Here is a 20,550-nt window from a genome sequence, read left to right on the forward strand (position 1 = left end):
AGAAAAAAATGCATTACCTCATTCCGTAGAGTTTTGAGTTACAGTAGCGGGGATGAATCTTAGAGACAAGAGATCGAATTCTCTTGAAAGAGTATAAGGACGCATGGAATGCGGTGATTTGATATACATTCGCTAAAAAAATATGAGTTAAAGTTGTTTAGACGGAAAAATATAAGAATTTTTTTTAAAAATTTAATCTTGAATGGCATTTCGCACTTTTATGAATTAGTTCGATTATTACGAAATAGATGGCAGCACAAAGGTTCTACGTCATGACGTTTGAAATTTTGTGAATTTTTTTGACGTGCTTAGGATACGTTTCAGAATGCGTTTTCTGTCCGAAACGTTTTGGTAATGCATGGGTAAAGTTATGTTAATGGAACATTAAAAGGTTAATAGGGAAAAAATGTATCGTGATGGGGATCACTGTATAGGGAAATATAATACGAAAACGAGAATAGCTTTCATGATAAGTTATCAAGCACGTAATCCAGACAAACGTACTTATTGTTTTCATTTGATTTCAACATAACAATACTCTAAAGAAATGGCTCTTTTAAAAGCTAAAGTAATTTTATGTCTCCTTGATGAAAATCACTTTTCCTTTTTTCCGGTAACTCTTTTGTTCGATACCTTATTTTACTGCTCCCTTATTTTCCTAAACTTTTCATTTTCATGTTCTAAAAACAAACTAAAACAAGATTTGAATCACAAATGTGATATTGAATAATTTCAACAATTACTTATTGAATAAATATTTTGTAACAATCCTTTCAGAAGACCCGATAAGGCTAATTTTACGATGAGGCTAATTTTAAACCTCACAAATATAAAATACTTTATTTACTTTTTGATAAAGGCGACCATTGACCGAAGTTTGGTGTTGTTTGGCATAATGTGTCATGACATGATTATAAATATGTTGACAAGCGAATTTCTGCGTTGAAGTGCAAACGACCAAGATGAGAAGGAAGACAATTAAGGCGAAGGAAGGATTGGCTATAAAACGGAAGCTCCCTGCCTCTGTACCTGCAAAACTGTTTCTCAGAGACTGATTAAGGGTGATTTATGAAGCTTCATGAGAGGTCTTATCCTTTGGCCGGCTTATCATTTAAGCTGTCAATGCGACCTTACTTCAAGGAAACACTCCAAGCAAAAATATTTACAGGGAACAACTAAAAAGTTAGGAATTATAAAGTGTAGGAGAAAGATTTTTGTAAAATTCCTTTTTGGAACTTAAAACACAAGAGATTACTTCTAAATTTATAATGTCTGATGTTTAATGCTTGCGTGAATTAAATTTTATAAAATCCAACTTGACGTTAACTTTGACGTCTCCAATAGTAAGTTTCTAATGGGAAACAGAGCAATGCTTGTAGGAATGAAATTTAGAAAAATCCAACTTGAAGGTAGCTTTGAAATCTCCAGTAGTAATTAATCTCCAGTAGATAAATTATTTTCAAGCATAAAGTGGAAAATTATGAAGAGTAAGATAACCATTTTTGTAGGGTGCTTGAATAGTCAAGTTGAAATTATGCTTTCTAATTCTAGTAAGCAAGATTCTACTCAGCAGGATCTTAATGATCTAGGTTTTATTGAATTTTCATAAAATTCAATAAAGGTTTTATTAGATTTTTTCAAAACTTAACTACATAGTTATAAAAAATTTTTTTTACTACTTGTGGTAAGTTTGATTTGTGATCGTTAGAAATTAAAATTTTTTATAAAATTTACCTTAAAGTGCACACAAAATAATCTTAAAATCCTTAAAAAGTAAAGCTGAATTTAAATGTCTAAAACCAAAAAACTAATTTAAAAATGCAATTTTGTTTTAAATCATGTATCAAGTTGCCTTAATTATCCAATAACTTTTTTCTGAATCAAATATTTTGAAAATACATTTTTAAGTATGGTATATGATATACAGTGGCGTACAAGTCTCCGGCCCGTATATTTATTTGCACTTTTTTCAGATTTTTACCTTTTTAAATGAGTGATATATTATTGTAACCAAATTTAAAAAACATCAAATTCCTTTTAATTGTAATGTGTCTGCACATTTTTAAACATAAAATATGAAATAAACTACAATATTTCCGTGTTTATCCGGCCACATATTTTTTTCTGATTGATGGAATTAGTCGATATATCATCATAATCAGTTAATCCTAAATTTCTGTCATAAACATTCAGCTTGCATTAGAATGACTATCCTTACGTGTGGAAACGTATGTTTGGCGTAGTTAAATTTTTTCATAGACTACTTGAACTGGACTAGTGAGAATTCAGATTTTTTTCCCCCATGAATACAAATTCATTTTAGACGGGAGTGAGGGCAGGAAATATTAAACAAGAATTATGTTAAATATGAAACTGACATACATAGTGGATGCAATGTTGCTGTTTTAGGTGTCTCACGGATCATGCACTCGGACTACTAATGCAAAATATATCACTTCTGTAATAATGTATACTGTAAAAAATTCCGGAGAAAAGGCACTCAGGTACTTTTTACCGAAAAATCCATTTTTACCAAAACATGCAGCGAAATAAAAAAAAAAATCTGATATACCGTAAGTTTTACAGCAATAATTACTACAAAAACACTCTAATTAAATAAATATTACTGTAAAAATTACCGCAAAAAGGATTTCATGGATGATGCCCCCAAAGTGCCGGTACTACATACCGTGATTTGATTCGGAGTTTTTTACAGTGTAATTGCATTATAGATTTTTAATTGCATTGTGGATTGCTTCTCGGGCCGGTATATTTAATTAAACTATCTTTTGAAGTGTTCATATCAAATGTCAGCATTACAACTACCCGATTTGTAAAGAAAAGGCCATTTTACAATGGCTAAATCAATCTCCACATCTGAATACCATATATCATTTATTTAAAGAACCATGGAGACGTCTAAGAAATAATTTATATTCAAAATAAACAATATTTTGCCTTGTCATGCCACCTGAATGAGATCAAATTTTATCTGCATGCATCAAAACAGTCTTGAGTCCCATGCCGCATCATTTGTACTGCTGTGATTGCTATAAAGGGCATAGATACAAAGTATTAACAGTAATATATCATTTTTCAATTATTATACTAATTTTTCAACTTATATTAATTTTTCTTAAAATTTAAATAAAATTATAATCTGACTTTTGATTTTAATATAGTTCTTACAAATCTTTTGACTTATAATAATAAATAAGTAACAATGTAATATTAGTTGAATTCGGTCATAATAAAGACTAAAATAAAAATTATTTGTTTTTTACTTAACTATAAACAGCCAAAGAGCAAAAAATGTTATAAAAGTATACTAGCCAAAGCCTGGCACCCCACTGCGTATTTGTTTTCAATTACACTGTGCACGTTATGTAAAATTTAAGCTTTGGATATTGAACATTAATTTCAGAATGGTTGGAATAGTGTATTATTAAAATATTAATAAAATACGTTTCCATTATGTATGTTTTTAATAAATAGTGTTGCTTATAACTGCGTTATGTGCACATCCATTAAAAGTGTTTACAAAACCTTATGTATCTCTTTAAGTGTTCGTTACATAATTTACTTTATATGTTTTAAATAATTCGAAAAGTTTTTACTTCTTACTATTATTAATTATATATTTGTCTTTAAACGCAAATTAAATCTTAAATAAAGCGTAAATTAAATTAGCAATTCAATAGAATTTAAGCTACAAAAGTCTATGTGTACATAGTATATTAGGAAATATAAGTTTTAAACTTTCTAATACTCTAACTAATTAACTAATTATGGTACTCTTGTTAATTAACTAAATGTTATATTAAGTTTGTCTCTATTGTACCGATTATGCTTTTCTTTCTTTTAGATTTTATTAAAAAAGAAAATCCTTTTTGTAATTCTAGTTCTCACATATTTAAATTATTTCAAAGTATAGTATTTGATAAAATACTTCGAAATAATCGTAAAAAATAGTGTATATTCTAACATCACTATTTCTTTTTCTTCTTCTTCTTTTTTTCTTTTAAGAAAAAATTCTTTAAAGAAAGAAAAATGATTGCAAGTAAACATCTAAACAGTTTAACATAGGATATATTTGAATGCTGAACGTAAATTATCGAAAAGATTTCTTTTCCAAATGAATTGGGATGCAAGATGAATTCTAGGAGGAAAAATTTTTAAAATTAAAAAAAAAAAAAAAAAAAAAAAAAAGACGCAACAATAACAAAAAAAGATGTAAAAATAAAGACGTAAAAGACGTAATTATTTTGCTGTAGTTCACAACCATTCGAAAATAAGTAAAAAAAATTTTAAATTACTAGAGCTGCACAAATTTAATACCCTTAGTTCATCAAGACTTTTCCCCATTATGTTGATGAATCCATCATTCAGACCTTTTTTATATAAGAAAAAAAAGAACTGCCTGGTATTATCAACTGTTGTAACAGCGTGACTCATCAAAATCAATATTGATTCAAGGAGTATCATGGTTACACTTGTTTCAACCCATCCTCTGGAGCATCCTCCTTCCCATCCAAAGACCGCTTCTCCCTCATCCATTGTGTGGAGAAAATACTCCATGTTCATTGATGCATCCCTAACGATAACTGGAATCCCATGAAATGATCGGATGGAATCGTGTGAAAAGACGGGAGAGGTAATTTGGGATAGGGATGAACGAAGTTTTGGTATTTTATCAGTGAATGGAGTTTGGCATTAGGGTTGGCGAAGAACTAATTTTAAGTAATGATAACAAACGGAGAAAAATAAAATTCTGGTAAAATTGACTGGTACTGCATGGAAATGACATTTCTGGCAGAAATTCAGGTTAATAAAACTAAAATTTTTATTCATATGGTAACGGTTTCCAGATATTATGATTTTTAAAATTAGAGTTCTTATAATAGACATTTAGTAAAAAATACAAAACTAAAAAGTGAATTTAATCGAATAAATGTTTTAAATGCTATGCTCTTAGGTATCATAATAAAATTACCAATTTTATCACTTTTACCAAATTTCATCACATATTATGAAATTCTATTTTATTATTAATTCCACAAAATCGCTTTGGTAAAAATTACCGAGCCTCTTGGTGTTTCTATAGAGCCAGAAATACGGAAAATTTTATCATATTCTAGTAGTCTTGATCATACTTTTTTCTCAGTGTAGGAATTCAGAACTAGCAGTAACACAATAAGTAAAATATTTTTCTGATTTTTGTTTGATAGCTCAAAAATTATACTTAATTTCAAAATTGCTCCAAGCGAATTTGAATTCTGTAAAGTTTCAATTTCAATTGTACTACGAATATGAAAATAAAGTGTTTTAAAATTTAAATGCCTCATCACAGTCTATATTAAAAAGTGGCTTGTCAAGATTGTCATGTTGTTTCATATTAATAAGAGTTCTCAAACATATAAAATTTAGAAAGGAATAAATTTTATAAAAGCCATAATACCATCGGCTATGCATGACACATTTTGAAGCAGTTGGTTCAAGAGAATATGGTTCAATATTAAGAAAATCTTACCTTCCTTTTTCAATTCTTAGAAGAGTTTTAAAAGCTGTGTATCTTAAAATTAATTTGTAGTTTAGGCTGTGGCATGGATCTAACAGAATTGGGGTTTATTTTTACTCAAAAAAGTTATTATTTCAAAAATAGAGAGTTGACATTTACAGCCTCCCTTAATCTCACTATGTGAATAGACTGTGCATTTAGATCATCTGATAAAAAGAAAAAGAATCAGGGCTAGTGTAAAGAGCACAAGGAGGAAAAAAAGACCAGAAAGAGAAATCCGAATAGGAAAAAAAAAAAAACAATAAAAAAAAAATAAAAAAAAACTGCTCTGGGGTTTAATTAAAGTGTTTTAAAGATAAACACACACATATATGGTGATTTTGTTTTAATCCATCTTTTATGGGGGGGGGGGATTTACTTATCTATTTACATGAGTGGGCTTCTTTGCAAACACAAAAAAAAAATAATTTTAATAGCTCTTTCCAGTTAGAAAAATATTTAGGAAAATTTTAAAAAGACAGCAAGCATCCAGTGTTCAAGCGGGATTCGAACCCACTATATATACGCGTCAGAGCAGTCAGGGAAACAGCACTACTGCGCAACGAAGTGCAAGAAAAACAACCATATGTTATTGGGGAATTAATTGCAGTGGTTATTGCCCATCTGCGAAACGCTCTGAAGCGTAGAGATAGCGCACTCAATACCTTTTTTTAAAAATCAATTTTGCGGTATTCGCTCTTCAATTTGACAAAATTGATTCCAGAAGTATGATTGATTAAAAAACATTTTACATTGAATATATAAACCTTTATTTGCATGTAGAACAAAATGATTTTTATTGTTATACTTGCGTATGTGCTCATTATAAAACAGTCTCGCAGTGGACTGATCGTTTAGGTACGGTTCCCAGCATATCACCGAAATCAGGCATCACTGGTTGCGATCAGTGAGTGGGTGGGTGACCACTTGGATCAGTCTGCATAGGGACCGAGGGTGTGCGGTATTGATCCTCGTTAAACTGTTCTACCATAAAGTGCTCAACTTTGCTCGCAGATCGTTAGGCTACCGAAACGGGGGTGCCATCCCCTCTGTAGAGGATCAAAATTGTGATGGCATGTCTTCGGATCATCCTCAGGGATGTTTGTTTCCCAGACCATCGCCAATAGCCCATTGCGCAGTTCTAGTGCGACGTAAATGAACTACAACGACATTATAGAACACCGTTCATACGATCTAGTCTAGTTGATTAACAGATAGCTCAAATTAGAAAAATACATTACAAGATGTATTAATTGCATCGTAATCCAAATCACACTGCTTTCAAGGATATTATATTTCAAGGATATATTTCAAGGATATGATATATCTTTATCGTTTGCTATGCATGTATCTCGATTTGATAAGGACATAAAAGCCAAGTTCTGATTTCATCACACATGTTTGAGTATGTGTGCATAACAATAAATAAATAAATAGAAATTCCAGGTTTACAATAGGATTCGAACCCACTACCTCTACGCTTCCATTTTAGAATTTTGAGACAGCTCTGACGCGTAACTGTTAAGCGACTAATTTAGTTCAGAAACCAGAAATCTCATTGAGAGCTGAAAAATAGGCGTCAATTCTCAAAACTTGAATGCGAAGCAAATGTAAGAGGAGAAGCTAAAATTACCATACTATATGCTAATGAGATTTCTGGTAACCATTATATTATTTAATAAAACCAAAATATACGTTGCTTAAACCATTCATTTGGTATTTTCTTCCATTCATAAGGTAACAGTTTACCACAATTCTTGTTTTAAAAATTGTAGCTCTATTTCCTCTCATAAGGTTAAAAATAGAAAACTGAAAAGTTAGTTTAACTGAATAAAAGATTTTTGTGAAATGATCTAAAGTATCATGATAAAATTACGAAATTTTACCACAAACTGTCAAACATGTGTGACCTAGTTTTACCTAAATCATTTGCAAAGCGCTTCGTGAAAAATTACCGAGCTTTTTGGTGTTCCCATAGAGCCAGAAATACGGTAAATTTTTCCATATTCTGGTAGTTATGACCATGCTTATTTTCTAAGTATATCACTATTAAAACTTGTTATAAAGGATATATCATCTAAATATAAAAATTACTTTTACAGGATTTACCAATATAATAAATTCTAGAATGTATCACTTGGAATAAATCATATCAATATAAAATCTAGTTATGCAGAATATTCCCGAATCACACAGTCAAAAGCAGTGTTTTTTAAAATATGTCGGTACCTATGGAAACACAATAATGGAAAAATACATTTTAAATTAAATATTTATTTTAATTCATTTAAAATTATTGATAGTATAAACTGCCCAGCAAAAACATAAGTTCTGGCCATCTTCGAAATTACTGACGGTACTGATTGAAAAGTGAAGGTGCAAATTACTGTCAGCTGGGTTGATTGCTGGGCCACCCTATGAACTTTTGCCAACATTGTAGGAAGTGTTGGGCCTGTACATTACAAACAGCCGCATCCCGTCAGTCTGAATCTACCCAATGGGCCACCAAGTTAAAGTTGTCTGCTGCCGCCAGTGAAGCGGTCGAGCGAGTAACCGTAACTGTGAATTTATTGTTTAGAAAAAGAAGCACGTTGGATTCTTATAATTTTCAAAAAAGGTAAGGTTTTATTTTTTTCTATTACATTGAAGTTATTATTTTAATCATTTTTGATTTACTATTGTTCAAATATGTTTACGACGTGCAGATTTCGGTTTACAAAGAACCGCGTTTGAAGTGCTGTTTTGGTGCTATGTTTTAGATTGGCAATCATCTTTATTCAATTAATACATCATAATTAACACCTTTCTAAGATAGAATAATAAAAAATATTAAATTTAATTCAATGAAAATGTACAGACAAATGTTTTATCAACACCAAGATCGCCGCCAAATTTTTAGCGACAATCGAGCAGTAGCACGCCAAAAACAAATATAAATTCTGTTGTATGATGACTCTTTAAGTGCAATTCATAATATGTTGTAGCATATGATATAAATCAGGTTTATCTAAGTATATTATGAAAATAGGTTTGTATAATAATCAAGAATTTTCATTAAAACTTATTTCTTTATGTTAAATAATATTTAGATTTTAGTTAACTAATTGCTGTTAGTAATATTAAAAATTGTTTCTGTTATATGTATTTCATTTTAATGAAATTTTTGAGCTAAATTCAAGTGTAAAAATAGGTAAAGGTTTAATAATTTATACTAAATAGTTTAAATTAAGATGAAAAATTTATTTGTACATGTTAATATAAATAATTGCGAAGAATCGTGCTGTGAATTCTTAAACAACCTAAAAAAATATAGATTATGGAAAGTTTTTTAGCACGCAGTTGCTCATACTTAATTGTATATTGGCTAACCCCACTTATACAAAAAAAAAATATTACAAAATTCTTTTATATTTTGAAATCAATGTTAAGTTACTTCATAATTTTTGTTAAGAGTTAAGTGAATAATGTTTTTATTGTGAATTTCAAGTTAATATTCATATAAAATAATGCCCGATTTTTATAGGGATTACAAAAATATATAAAAGTTCAATACAATATGAAAACAAAATTCATACTCAATAAAAATAACAAACAACTCTTTTTCTATTAGTTTTAAAAATGTTAGAAAACCTGTTAGCGCTCTCCATGAATTTCTATAGGTTTTCTTATTTCTTGCTGTGTTTATTATTAATTTAATGAACTCGCACTCGTATTGGTAACATGCGATCAAAATTTCTACTTTTCGACTAGTTAGAGTACTAAAATCTACAGGAGCTCTGTACTTGTTGACAATTTAAATTACAATCATTTCCTGACCGCTATAGACAGAATATAATACCATTTTATTTACAAGTACAACTTCTTAAAAGGATGTTTGACCACTTTCGAAGTAGCCGAGGTGCTTCAAATTTAACTTGTATTCTATTGAGAAAACAAGTTATAACTGCTTCCAAATCACTGAAAGCTAAATTTATAATAATTTTTTGCAGAGAATCTTTCAGTGGAAATAAAAGTTTTTCAATTAACTCCTTGAAAGATTTTCAATGCTAACCTTATATTTTGTGATCCTAGAGCCGAACTTAGAAAATTTTGTTGTTTTATTGTTGACAATTCTGTTAAGAAAATTTCCTGACCTACAAGTTATTTTTCTCATTCTAATTTCTGAAAAATATTATTCTAATTTTCATTCAAACGTTTTGAGTGCCCGTTGTGTAATGCTTTTTAAATTTTTGCTGAAAGTTAAGCGAAATTTTTTTTACTGTATATCTCAAGTTAATATTCACATGAAAGTAAGACCTTTTTTTTTCTTTTACCTCTTTAAATGTTAGAAAACCTGTGCCAGTCCTCCATGAATTTCTGTAAGTTTTATTACTTAATGTATTTATTATTTATTGAATTATCTCGCTTTCATGTTTGTAACAATGGTAACTTGCAATTGAAATTTCTACTATTTTCCAACTGAGTGAAGTACTGCGTCTCTGTTCTCATCAACTTCACTTTCCAAGTAGCTGAAGTGCTCCAAATTCAACTCTTATTCCATTGACAACTTACATCTTATCACTTAAAGGAATTTTTTTTTTCTTAAACTAAATATCAAATCCTTATATTGAGCTTTGTATGGAAGTGCTAGACTAATATAATTATTAATAATAGTTTATTAGACACAATATGCTTTAATACTAGATTCCATTGAACACTAATTTAAACGTAAATTTACGAGTAGTTTGAAACACGGCTTAACGAAAAAATCTAGCCGCTTTTTTTTTATTGATAATTTTCTTATTTTATTTTCATAATCTGTTTTGGCTTGAGCAAAATAGTTGTTGTTTGCCTGTCAGTCTGACCACAAAGTGAGGGTTTAAACGCACATATTTTAAATTATTGTACTAGGGGGCGAACCATATGGAAACGACAAAAATTTGATTATAATCAATTTGAAAAGTTTTTTTCAAAATAAATTAAATTTCAAAAATGACTTTTATGTGAAACTGTTCTATTTTACATAAATTAAATTGAGAAAAGCAACTATTACCAACCAATTCCCCTGATACAAATTTTTAAATTTATTAATAGTTAAAATGATTTATCAATTAACTTATTTTTTTTTTCATCATCTGCAGAATCTTTGATGTGCATAAATAATTTAATATTATTTTGAGAAGTAATATTTTAATTATTATTATTTGAATTATGATTTTAAAGAAGGATTAAGGACATTTTAATGTATTAAGCGAATTCATTTATAAAGTACAGTGAATTCTCACTTATGCACCAGTCTTTGGGACCAAGAGAAAAAGCGTATAAGATTTAAAAAACAGTAAGTTCATGCAAATAAGAAAAGCTTCAGATTCAGCAAAAGCTAAATTTACAATAATTTTTTGCCGAGAATCTATTAGTGGGAATAAAAAAATAAATTTCAATTAACTCTTAGGAAGATTTTCAATGCTAACCTTATATTTTGTGTTTTTTTTTATTGTTGACAATTCTGTTAATAAAATTTCCTGGTCGAAAAGTTATTTTTCTCATTCTAAATTTCCTGGCCTACAAGTTATTTTTCTCATTCTAATTTCTAAAAAATATTTTAATTTTTATTTAATCTTTCTGGGTGTCCATTGGGTAATACTTTTTAAATTTCTGCTAAGAGTTTACCGTAAAATATTTTTACTGTATACAAGGTAATATTTACATGAAAATATGACCTTTTTTTTCCTTTTAGCTTTTCAACCTGTGCCAGTCCACCATGAATTTCAGTAAGTTTTTTAACTTTTATCATATGCAGAATCTTGGATGTACATAATTAATTTAATATTAGGTACTTTGAGAAGTAGTATTTTAATTATTATTACTTGAATTATGATTTTAAAGAAGAATTAGGGACATTTTAATGTATAAAGCAAATTTATTTATAAAGTGCAGTGAATTCTCCCTTATACCAAGAGAAAAAGTGTATAAGATTTTAAAAACAGTAAGTTCATGCACATAAGAAAAGCTTCAGATTCAGTGAAAGCTAAATTTACAATAATTTTTTGTGGAGAATCTTTAAGTGGAAATAAAAAAATAAATTTCAATTAACTCTTTGGAAGATTTTAAACGCTGACCTTATATTTAGTGATCCTAGAGGCGAACTTAGAAAATTTTGTTGTTTTATTGATGACGATTCTGTTAATAAAATTTCGTAGCCTGCAAGTTATTTTTCTCATTCAAATTTCTAAAAAATATTATTCTAATTTTTACTTAATCTTTCTGGGTGTCCGTTGTATAATGTTTTTTAAATTTCTGCTAAAAGTTTACTGAAAATTTTTTTTACTGTATATCTCAAGTTAATATTTACATAAAAATAAGACCCTTTTTTTTCCCTTTTAGCTCTTCAAATGTTGGTAAACCTGTGCCAGTCCACCATGAATTTCTGTAAGTTTTATTACTTTTATCATCTGCAGAATCTTTGATGTGCATAAATAATTTATTATTTTGAGAAGTATTATTTTAATTATTATTATTTGAATTATGATTTTAAAGAAGGATTAGGGACATTTTAATGTATTAAGCGAATTCATTTATAAAATACAGTGAATTCTCATTATGCTTCAGTCTTTGGGACCAAGAGAAAAAGTGCATAAGATTTTAAAAACAGTAAGTTCATACAAATAAGAAAAGCTAGATAGAAAAGTTTCAATAGCTGAATAAAACTACAAATAGTCGTGAATAGCGGCTAAACCTTCTAATTGTTTTTAATGATTTCGAGTAATGTTTTTGTCATCTCTGTTTTCGCGTAAACTGAGTAATAGTAATTGCTATAGCTTTACATTCCTTGACCAAAAACTAACGTTTTAATTGGTGGTGGGAAAGACACTGCTAGATAAATTTTGAAAGCATATGGGTGGTATATATGGTGGTTTCAATGTGGGTGGTGTGATAGATAAGACACCTTATTCAAATTCATATAAAAAAATGTCTTCCTAGAAACAATAAAGGTGAAAAAAATCCCATAGGGAAGAAAAATGAACTGTATTACTAGATCCAGTAACTTATTTCCTTTTATCTGTAACGAAGATTGTTTATTTGCTTTAAACTGAAAACTTTTTCTAAAAAATGGGATTATTTTTTTCTATTTAAACAAAAAATAAAATCAAAATTTTAGACTTTTAAAAAAAAATTGTGTGCTGAATTGAAATATTTATTTTCTGAATGATGCATAAAGAATTATAATTATTATTATTTTCCTATATAATGATCAAGGGCCTTTGAAAACCTTTGTATATATGCAAAAGGCACATAAAAGAGGTGGCGCAGAAGTGATTGGTCACTGTATGTAGTTTTATATTTTAATAATGGTTATTAATTTTCATTTTAATCGTTCACTTCCCTATTCAATGAAAAAAAGTGTTATATTTATAAATTTTATTGATGTATATAAAATATTTTTTTAAAAATTTTATTAAGTACAGTAAGATTTTGATTGTGAAAACACAATCATATTTAAAAACCTACCTTGTTAACATAGCTTAAAAACGTGTAGGTTAAAGAGTAAAAAAAAAAAGTAACGACAAAGTACTGATCTTGAAACTAACCTGTACAATATTGAATGCCTTCTAAGACATTATTTGGTAGAAAAAATTTTTGCGATAAGAACAATTTTTTAGTCCAAGCAAATAAAATGCCCCGTAAAAGTTAAAAAATTCTTAATAAAATGTGTAAGTAAATTTAATTTATGGTAACTAAGAAATAATGTTAATAACACCTACATTTCACTTATTTATCTATTCTTCAATAGTACAAAATATTTTTATTTGGCAATAATATATACACCTACCTTTTTAAAAACAAAAAAGTTTTCTTGAAACAGAAGTTTAAAATGTAAACACATTAGGAATCTCTAAACTAACATTTAAGTGCGACAGAAGCAAAAAGATTATAGAAATCTTACGATTTTATGAGTTAAACGAGATGAAAAACATCAGAACCAGTTTAATTGCATATTGAAATGTTGAAGTTTTTAAAGATTCTTTTTTAACTTTCCGCCCTATAAACGGGTTGTGGTTGTGTGACGTGGGCGACCCTGCTTCACCACAGGTGCCCACTGGGTAACGAGAAGAAAGTAGTAGTTCTGGCATTCCTGTGGCCAATGGGACAACCCCCCAATGCCTGCAATTTAAAAAAAAAAGGGAAAAAAGTCTATAATAAGGAAACGCCCATTGTAACGCTCCTGTCCTTGGGCAATCAAACAGGTTTAAATGTTTTCAGTCTAATTTTTCTCTGAAATATTCATTAGATTTAAATAAGTTTTGTTTCTTTTTATTTGTGGCCCATAATGTGTGTATCCTATTACAGAGTTTATTTGCTAGAATTCGAAAAGTATATGTTGAAAGTGGTTAATGTGCAACTCCTGCTATTCTAATCTACAGAAAATGACAACTAATTTTTCTGTATCAAATAAAAATGCAGTGTACCTCCTCGAGAAGGGCCAACCGTCCTCACTGCCCTTTGACGACACTGTCTGATAATATTCCTTTTAAAAAATTTAATGTGTAAATGATGATTACACACTTTTAAAATTATTCGTGTTAATAAGTTTGATTCAGATACCATTACAAATATTTACTTTGTTAATTCTCAACTGGTTAAATTTTTAAAAGATTTTTTTAGTATCAATAAGTTTATTAAAAGATTTTTTAAAAAAATTTGAAATGAATATTTTTTTTAAAAATATGTACCTTTCAATATTTATTTTTAATTAATCGTTTATTAGTTAATAGTTTAAATTATGGAAAAAGCCTTCAAGTTTAACAATATTTTTTTCTATTGCACAATGTTTTCTATTGCACAATGATTTTCTATTAGCATGTTTTTTTTCTTTGTAAGCTACAAATTTTTCTCATTTTGATAATGGGTGAGAACTACTTTTTGAAATATGCATGTAAAATAGTAGGTATAGGATGGTAATTTTACAGTCGTTAAGAATCGAATTCAGCTGTTACATAATAGTACACATTTTGTTAACTATTTACGGTGTTAATTAAAAGCCCTTTAAAAACTCGGTGTACCCTTTTTTTTTTAGGAAGCACCTTTCCCTTTTTTATTCCTAGGCATAGTAATGGAGTATTTAACAAATATTTTTTGTTAAAAGAAGGAACTAAATTAATAAAAAAATTTGAAGAAAAGAAAAGACATTACGGAAATCGTGACATTGGTCAAATCTGTCGTTATTCTTATCTAGTTCTTGTGTTTTTTATATGAGGAAAACATTAATTTCACAAAGCATCACCATTAAAGTAATTTAAGAATTTATTGATTTATAAAGTTATTACAGAATTGTAAAATTATCTGCCTTTTTAACTAGCAAATTTTGAGCAACCTTTTTTCATATGGTTTCAATTCTGGTTTCAATTCAATACATATTATTGTTTTGATGCCTATTTTAATATGAAAAATGTTGTAAATTTTGAAATTTTTTTTGTCAAGGGTATACAATTAAAAATTTAATCATAAAAGTAAAGCGAAAAAGAAATACTATTGATACATTCGTGCATGTAAGTAATATATATTTAAAAGTAATTTTTCTTCTACAGCTTTCCTTGAAACAATAATTTACATTAGAATATCATAATTGTTTTAAATATTAAATGCAATAAAATTGAGCACCATAAAATTAATGAAGAAAAAACTGCATGTTTTTTAAAATTAAATATTTTCTGAGAAAAGGTGAGCACAAAATTAAACACCCTGAATAACTTTTCATTTAACAGTTAGATTTTCATGTACTAGTTGTCAATCTTAATGGGTTCGTGAGTCAATATTCAATAATTTCATTCAGAAAGGAATTTTATGTTCAAAATCTTTCTAAATTATAAGACAGGTGTATGTTTTGCATGGTGTTACTAATTTGAAGACTAATTTGATGAGTCAAAATTTATCAATGAAATGATAAAAGCAAAAACTTTTCGATAGAAATTTTAGTTTTAAAAGCTCATTTTCACAAAAATACTTATGTTTTTAAAATATACGATTTGCATAATTTTTATTTTATTATCCTCTCTTTCAGGAGAACTCTTCTGTGCTATTCCAAGTGATTCTATGTAGACAAAGATATGATTTCTCTGTTGTTTTTATTATTTTTAAAATTAAATTGAAATTTGTGTAATATTTGTATTGATTAAGGTTATGTCTTTGTATTTATATGTCTTTGTATAATAAAATGTTTGCAAGAGACAATGTTGAGTATTCATTTAACTAATTTCAGGGTACATTCAATTCATTACATGACTGGTTACATTAGTACTTTTTTGTTCAATACACCTATTTTTTGTTAAATTTGCTGCAAGACTAAATATAATCAGTAAAACATGAATTCATGATCAGTATCGCACTAAATGATCATCTCTGGACAGCCTCTTAATATTATCGGCTGTAGGTTGTATTTATTTTTTTATAGGGTACAATAGTATCACTAGATTCCTTAAGAACACAGCTTTAATTTTAAAACATATATATACTGACTACAAGCTATTATAGACATATATATTGACTTCAAGTTAAAACTTGAAAAATTACTTGTGAGATACAGAATTTTCATAATTCTGGACAGCAGTTTTATTATTCTGCTTTTAAGTAGAATATCACTGTAAAGAAAAGATTATTACATATGTTTACCTAGTTTAAAAATGTATTGATAAGTGGAAGCATAGATTGTGCACAGCAAATCTTTAGGACTAAGGGGTTGAACTGTGTAAAAAATATTCTTTGCATAAAACAATTTAAATGAAAAAATTAACCTAGAAATATTTTCTTAGTTCATATATTAATAATTTATTCAGAAATGTATTAGATAGCTAGATATTTATTTAGCTAATTGAATTAAATAAAAATTAGGTTTGTGGGTTTTAATTACTCCTGTAACTAGGTCAATGACCTCTCGTAAACCTCTAAAAACTAAAGGGATGCTGTTGGGTGTATATAAATTGCTGGCCCTCAATTATTGATTCATTGATTACCCTCTACTGGAAAATGTCGGGCAATCACTCACCCAGCGCGTTTTAGACAGTAACTGCTGGGTTAGGTACTACCGGCCATCGATAGGCCGGTATTGTTGGCTCGACAGAAGGCCAGCCATTCACTTTAGTACAGTTGAAAGTGACTTTTGCCGGCACAGACCCGTCACTTTAGCTGGTGGCAAACAGCAGTTTTGTGGAGCTGGACCTACAGATTTGTTTTTGCTGGGTGGAAGCAAAATAAAGAGTCGGGTGTTTGATATTTTAAACAATATAATTTTCTGCATTTTTAATTCAAACCTATAATACACATATATCGGAAATATAAAATTTATTTAGGGAACATTGAAATTTGTTTTTAAGTATTGCATATTAAGATAGTCCCAAACACCTGGAGACCATTCCTATGAAACATTTTCGATGGAACAAAGTAAATACCTCATTTAAAAATTAAAAAAAGAAAGAAAAAATGCCTTGGCTAACATGCTTGTGAGCATTTATCATAATCACAATTAATGTAACGACTGATTGTTCTTTGCTTATCATTTTCTTAGACGAATTCATTTTTTTGACGAAATAAAATTTTTGCTCAGACAAATTTGCAAAAAAATTCTCAAGTTTGTTGGAAAAAACTTGTACTTTCTTGTAAAATCTTCATGCACAATGCAGCTCAACGTTGGTAAAGCCCTCTTGCAATCAAATCAGCATTTCCTATAATTCATATCCCAACATCTAAAAAACTAAATAAATAGTAAAAGGGGGGAATGAAAAAGAGGAACATTTTGCCAATTCCCAATGTCTCCAATGGTGATAGGAAAGGGGGGGGGGGCGTAAAATACAGGCCCACCCCCACCCACAACCAACTGGCGTCAAGATAGATTGTGTCTCCGCATCCATGATCCGATTTCCAGAGAAGGGGGGCTTCCAGGCTTTGTGCGTGTCCAAAATCGAAATTTATGGCCCCGGATTGAATATCGCGCTTGCCTGTCCGTGGAAGGGGGGGGAAGAGATTTTGGAGAGTGTGAACATAGTCCTGTCCCCCCTTCTTTTCTACGAATGAGGGGAGGAAGGCAATTCTGCGGGGGGTACACCGAGTGCTTTTGCCATAACCAAGTACATGGAACCATCTAGAATAAGTTTGTGTCAAAATCGAGATTTATGGGGGGAATCTGTGGGTTTGGGATAAGGCACGGCTGTGTTATGCAAGCTGCTGCAACTGTGCAAGATTTCGAAAATCGATGATTTCTTTTTTTTGTGTTTGCTTGTGTTCTTTTGTTTATCGATTATTAATATTGGATATCGAATGTGTCATGCTCACCAGTACAAAGGGATGCCCGTAGATTAAAATCAGAGAGGTTATTTTTTTTCCTTGCTCGGTTTAATGCTTTTGATGTAGAGTGGGAAATAGTGGCTCACAATTGATCGATAAATAATATACAATCAAAGAATCATTTAAAAAGGAATGCGCTCTTCTAAAAAATTTCAGTAAAATGAATATGCCAAATCTGAGTTTCCCCCAAAATGCCTACTTATTTTTAAAGAAAGGCTTACATGTTGTTTGTGAAAAGGTATTAAAATTAAACAATGAAACTTTTTCGAGTTAACATATGTAACACTTTTGAAATTTGTTTGAAGGATTTTATTTTTAATGGTAAAAAGAACAAAAATTCCTTCAAAGGGAAATAAATGAAGAATTACTTCAAATGAAAAATTTTAAATTAAATAAGAAAAAGCTTGAAATCTTTGTATTTATTTATTAGTAAGAATAAGGATCAAAACAGAAAGAAGTACCGAAAACTTATCAGTCAACTTATTTCTTTCCTACAATTTTAGTTTCGAAAAATACGAGAAAATTAAACAAATTAAGAATAAGAAAATAAGGAAAATTGGGAAAAATGAAATCTTAAAAACTAGTTCAATTTATCTTCATCCCTATTGAAAATTACGGAAAAAAATTCACTAAAAATTTCATGTAACCAATTTTTTTTCTTCATTCCGAATATGAATTCAGTTTAAAGTGCTTCAAATTAAAGACAGAAACAGAAATGGAAAAAATAATTAAAACTGGAACGTGCCTTAACTTTCTCTTAATTTTCCTTAATTACAGCTAAGAATAAAATATTTATAACTTTTATCGTAAATTTATTCGTTTTTCTTATCCAGAAAAGATTTTAAAAATATACAAGAAAATTTACTGAATATTAAAAATTTAATGTTTAAAAAATGAATTAAGTACACTTGATTTTTAACTGTATTGGGGAAATTCAGTTATTAAAAAATTTAAATTAGAATAATTTCTCGTATTCTGGGGGGGGGGGGATTTTCTCTATGTTTTGTTTAAAAATTTTCAACAATGAAATGAAAGGAAGAGAGTATATTAAGTTGTGTTTAAAAATTAACTTGCATTTAATTAGTTGTATATAGTACTAAAAATTAAACATATGAAAGGAAAATATTTATATTATTATAAAACTGACTAGAATATTTATATTATTATAAAACTGACAATTATGCTCAAGGTGTGCATGTGTCAAAGTGGTGGATGGATAAAAGATCCTCGAAAAAAAAAAAGAGTGAATAAAAGCTCCAAAAAAGAAAGGGGGAAAAAAAACTGGGTAAAAGCCTCTAGTTAGTTTATTTACTACTTTAACAACCGATTCAATTCGGGCATTTGAGGCAGAGTTCAATGTAATTAAATATTCATTCAAATGAAATTAAGTATTTTTAAAATACTAACGAAGTGTTTTTTTGTGATTTGTTATTTGACAAATAGCTATTTTGCATTAATAAAAGTAAAGAACCAGATTGTGTTATTTTTAACGAAAATTTACTATCCCATTCAATGTAGCAAAAATGATCTTTCTGTCTTATGTTTTAAAAAACCTTTACGGTAACATTTGTAAATCAGCAATAAATTTAGAAAAATTAACAATATTTTCAGAATAAATATTTTTTCTTCATCTTATGTTGTCACACGAAAAGGTTATATAACTTAAAATTTTCAGTGCTATTTAAATTAAGAAAAAATTTCGAAACATGATTGGTTTTTAAATTATTCATGAGAAGGGATAAATGTAAGCAACTCAACAGAAATAATTCAAAAAATATATCTGCCATTACGGAACTATTTGTGCGTATAAAGATTTTTTATTCGAAGATACAATATTATAATAAGTAACTATTATAACAAGCTTATACTGTAAGTTCATAAGTGACACAATTGATGAAAAGTTCATAAGTAAGTTCATGAGTGACACAATTGACATATATAACATAGCAGAAATGGTTAAAAAAGATCTTCAGTCAAGTCTAAACATACTGCAATTATGGTATAATTTGTGAGCAAAAATAAATTTATTATTATGAAATTATTTGTGATCAAAAAGATTTTTAATACCAGATATAATATTAGATAAGTATACACTATGTAATACTATAAGCCTAATACACTGTAAGCATGATACACTGTAAGCATATACGCTGTAAGCACATTCATTGTAAGCACACTCATTGTATACCCATAAGTGACAATAACTCATGAAATAGGACAAATATAGGTAACATATCAGACATGGTTGTAGAAATATACCAGATATAGTCGGGCACATCATGATTTTTAATTACAAAATCAAATAATTGATAAAATAAATGCCGTAATACACTATAAGCAAGAAAAAAAAAAGATCCTCTGTCTCTGTTTTTTCCCGAATTTATAAATTATGTATACATGTTTCGATTTTTCACATCATTTCTCGAGCGAAAGAGAAATGAAACGTTTTTCTTTCTATTTCAACTAATTACTGGACCTAATATTTTAATATTAACTATCAAATTTATATATTTTAAGTACGTTAAAATGTTTCGAGATATTATCTTAGGGTAATAATATTGTGCAAGTAATAGAACTTATAGTAAGTTCGATTCGAGTAAAAAATTTCCAACCTGCTACATGGGGCAAAACTAGAATTTATGTTTAATTAGTAACCTTGACAAATCAAGTTTTCTAAT

At 28.8% G+C, this 20,550-nt stretch overlaps 1 protein-coding gene and 2 long non-coding RNA genes across 14 annotated transcripts in view; 2 read left to right on the forward strand and 1 right to left on the reverse strand.

Moving 5' to 3' along the window:
* LOC107450669 (homeotic protein antennapedia-like) overlaps nt 1-20,550 on the reverse strand; it is a 240,182-nt gene that overhangs the window by 153,283 nt on the left and 66,349 nt on the right. The gene's annotated exons all lie outside the window — the stretch shown is intronic.
* Nucleotides 1-20,550, forward strand: part of LOC107450670 (uncharacterized) — a 169,860-nt gene that overhangs the window by 102,704 nt on the left and 46,606 nt on the right. The window lies entirely within an intron of this gene.
* On the forward strand, nt 7,880-15,766 carry LOC147802186 (uncharacterized). Of its 7 annotated transcripts, none has more exons than XR_015429557.1 (5): nt 7,880-8,174; nt 9,886-9,915; nt 11,274-11,369; nt 11,921-11,965; nt 15,597-15,766. It is a non-coding gene; the product is annotated as an uncharacterized LOC147802186 (long non-coding RNA). The 7 variants fall into 7 exon arrangements; XR_015429556.1 differs by having other exon boundaries at nt 11,274-11,307; XR_015429561.1 differs by lacking the exon at nt 7,880-8,174 and adding an exon at nt 8,181-8,585 and having other exon boundaries at nt 11,274-11,307.

The sequence above is a fragment of the Parasteatoda tepidariorum genome, chromosome 10 (genome assembly GCF_982258835.1).
Source record: "Parasteatoda tepidariorum strain Cologne lab strain chromosome 10, Ptep-v5.0, whole genome shotgun sequence".
In the NCBI taxonomy this organism is placed as follows: domain Eukaryota; kingdom Metazoa; phylum Arthropoda; class Arachnida; order Araneae; family Theridiidae; genus Parasteatoda; species Parasteatoda tepidariorum.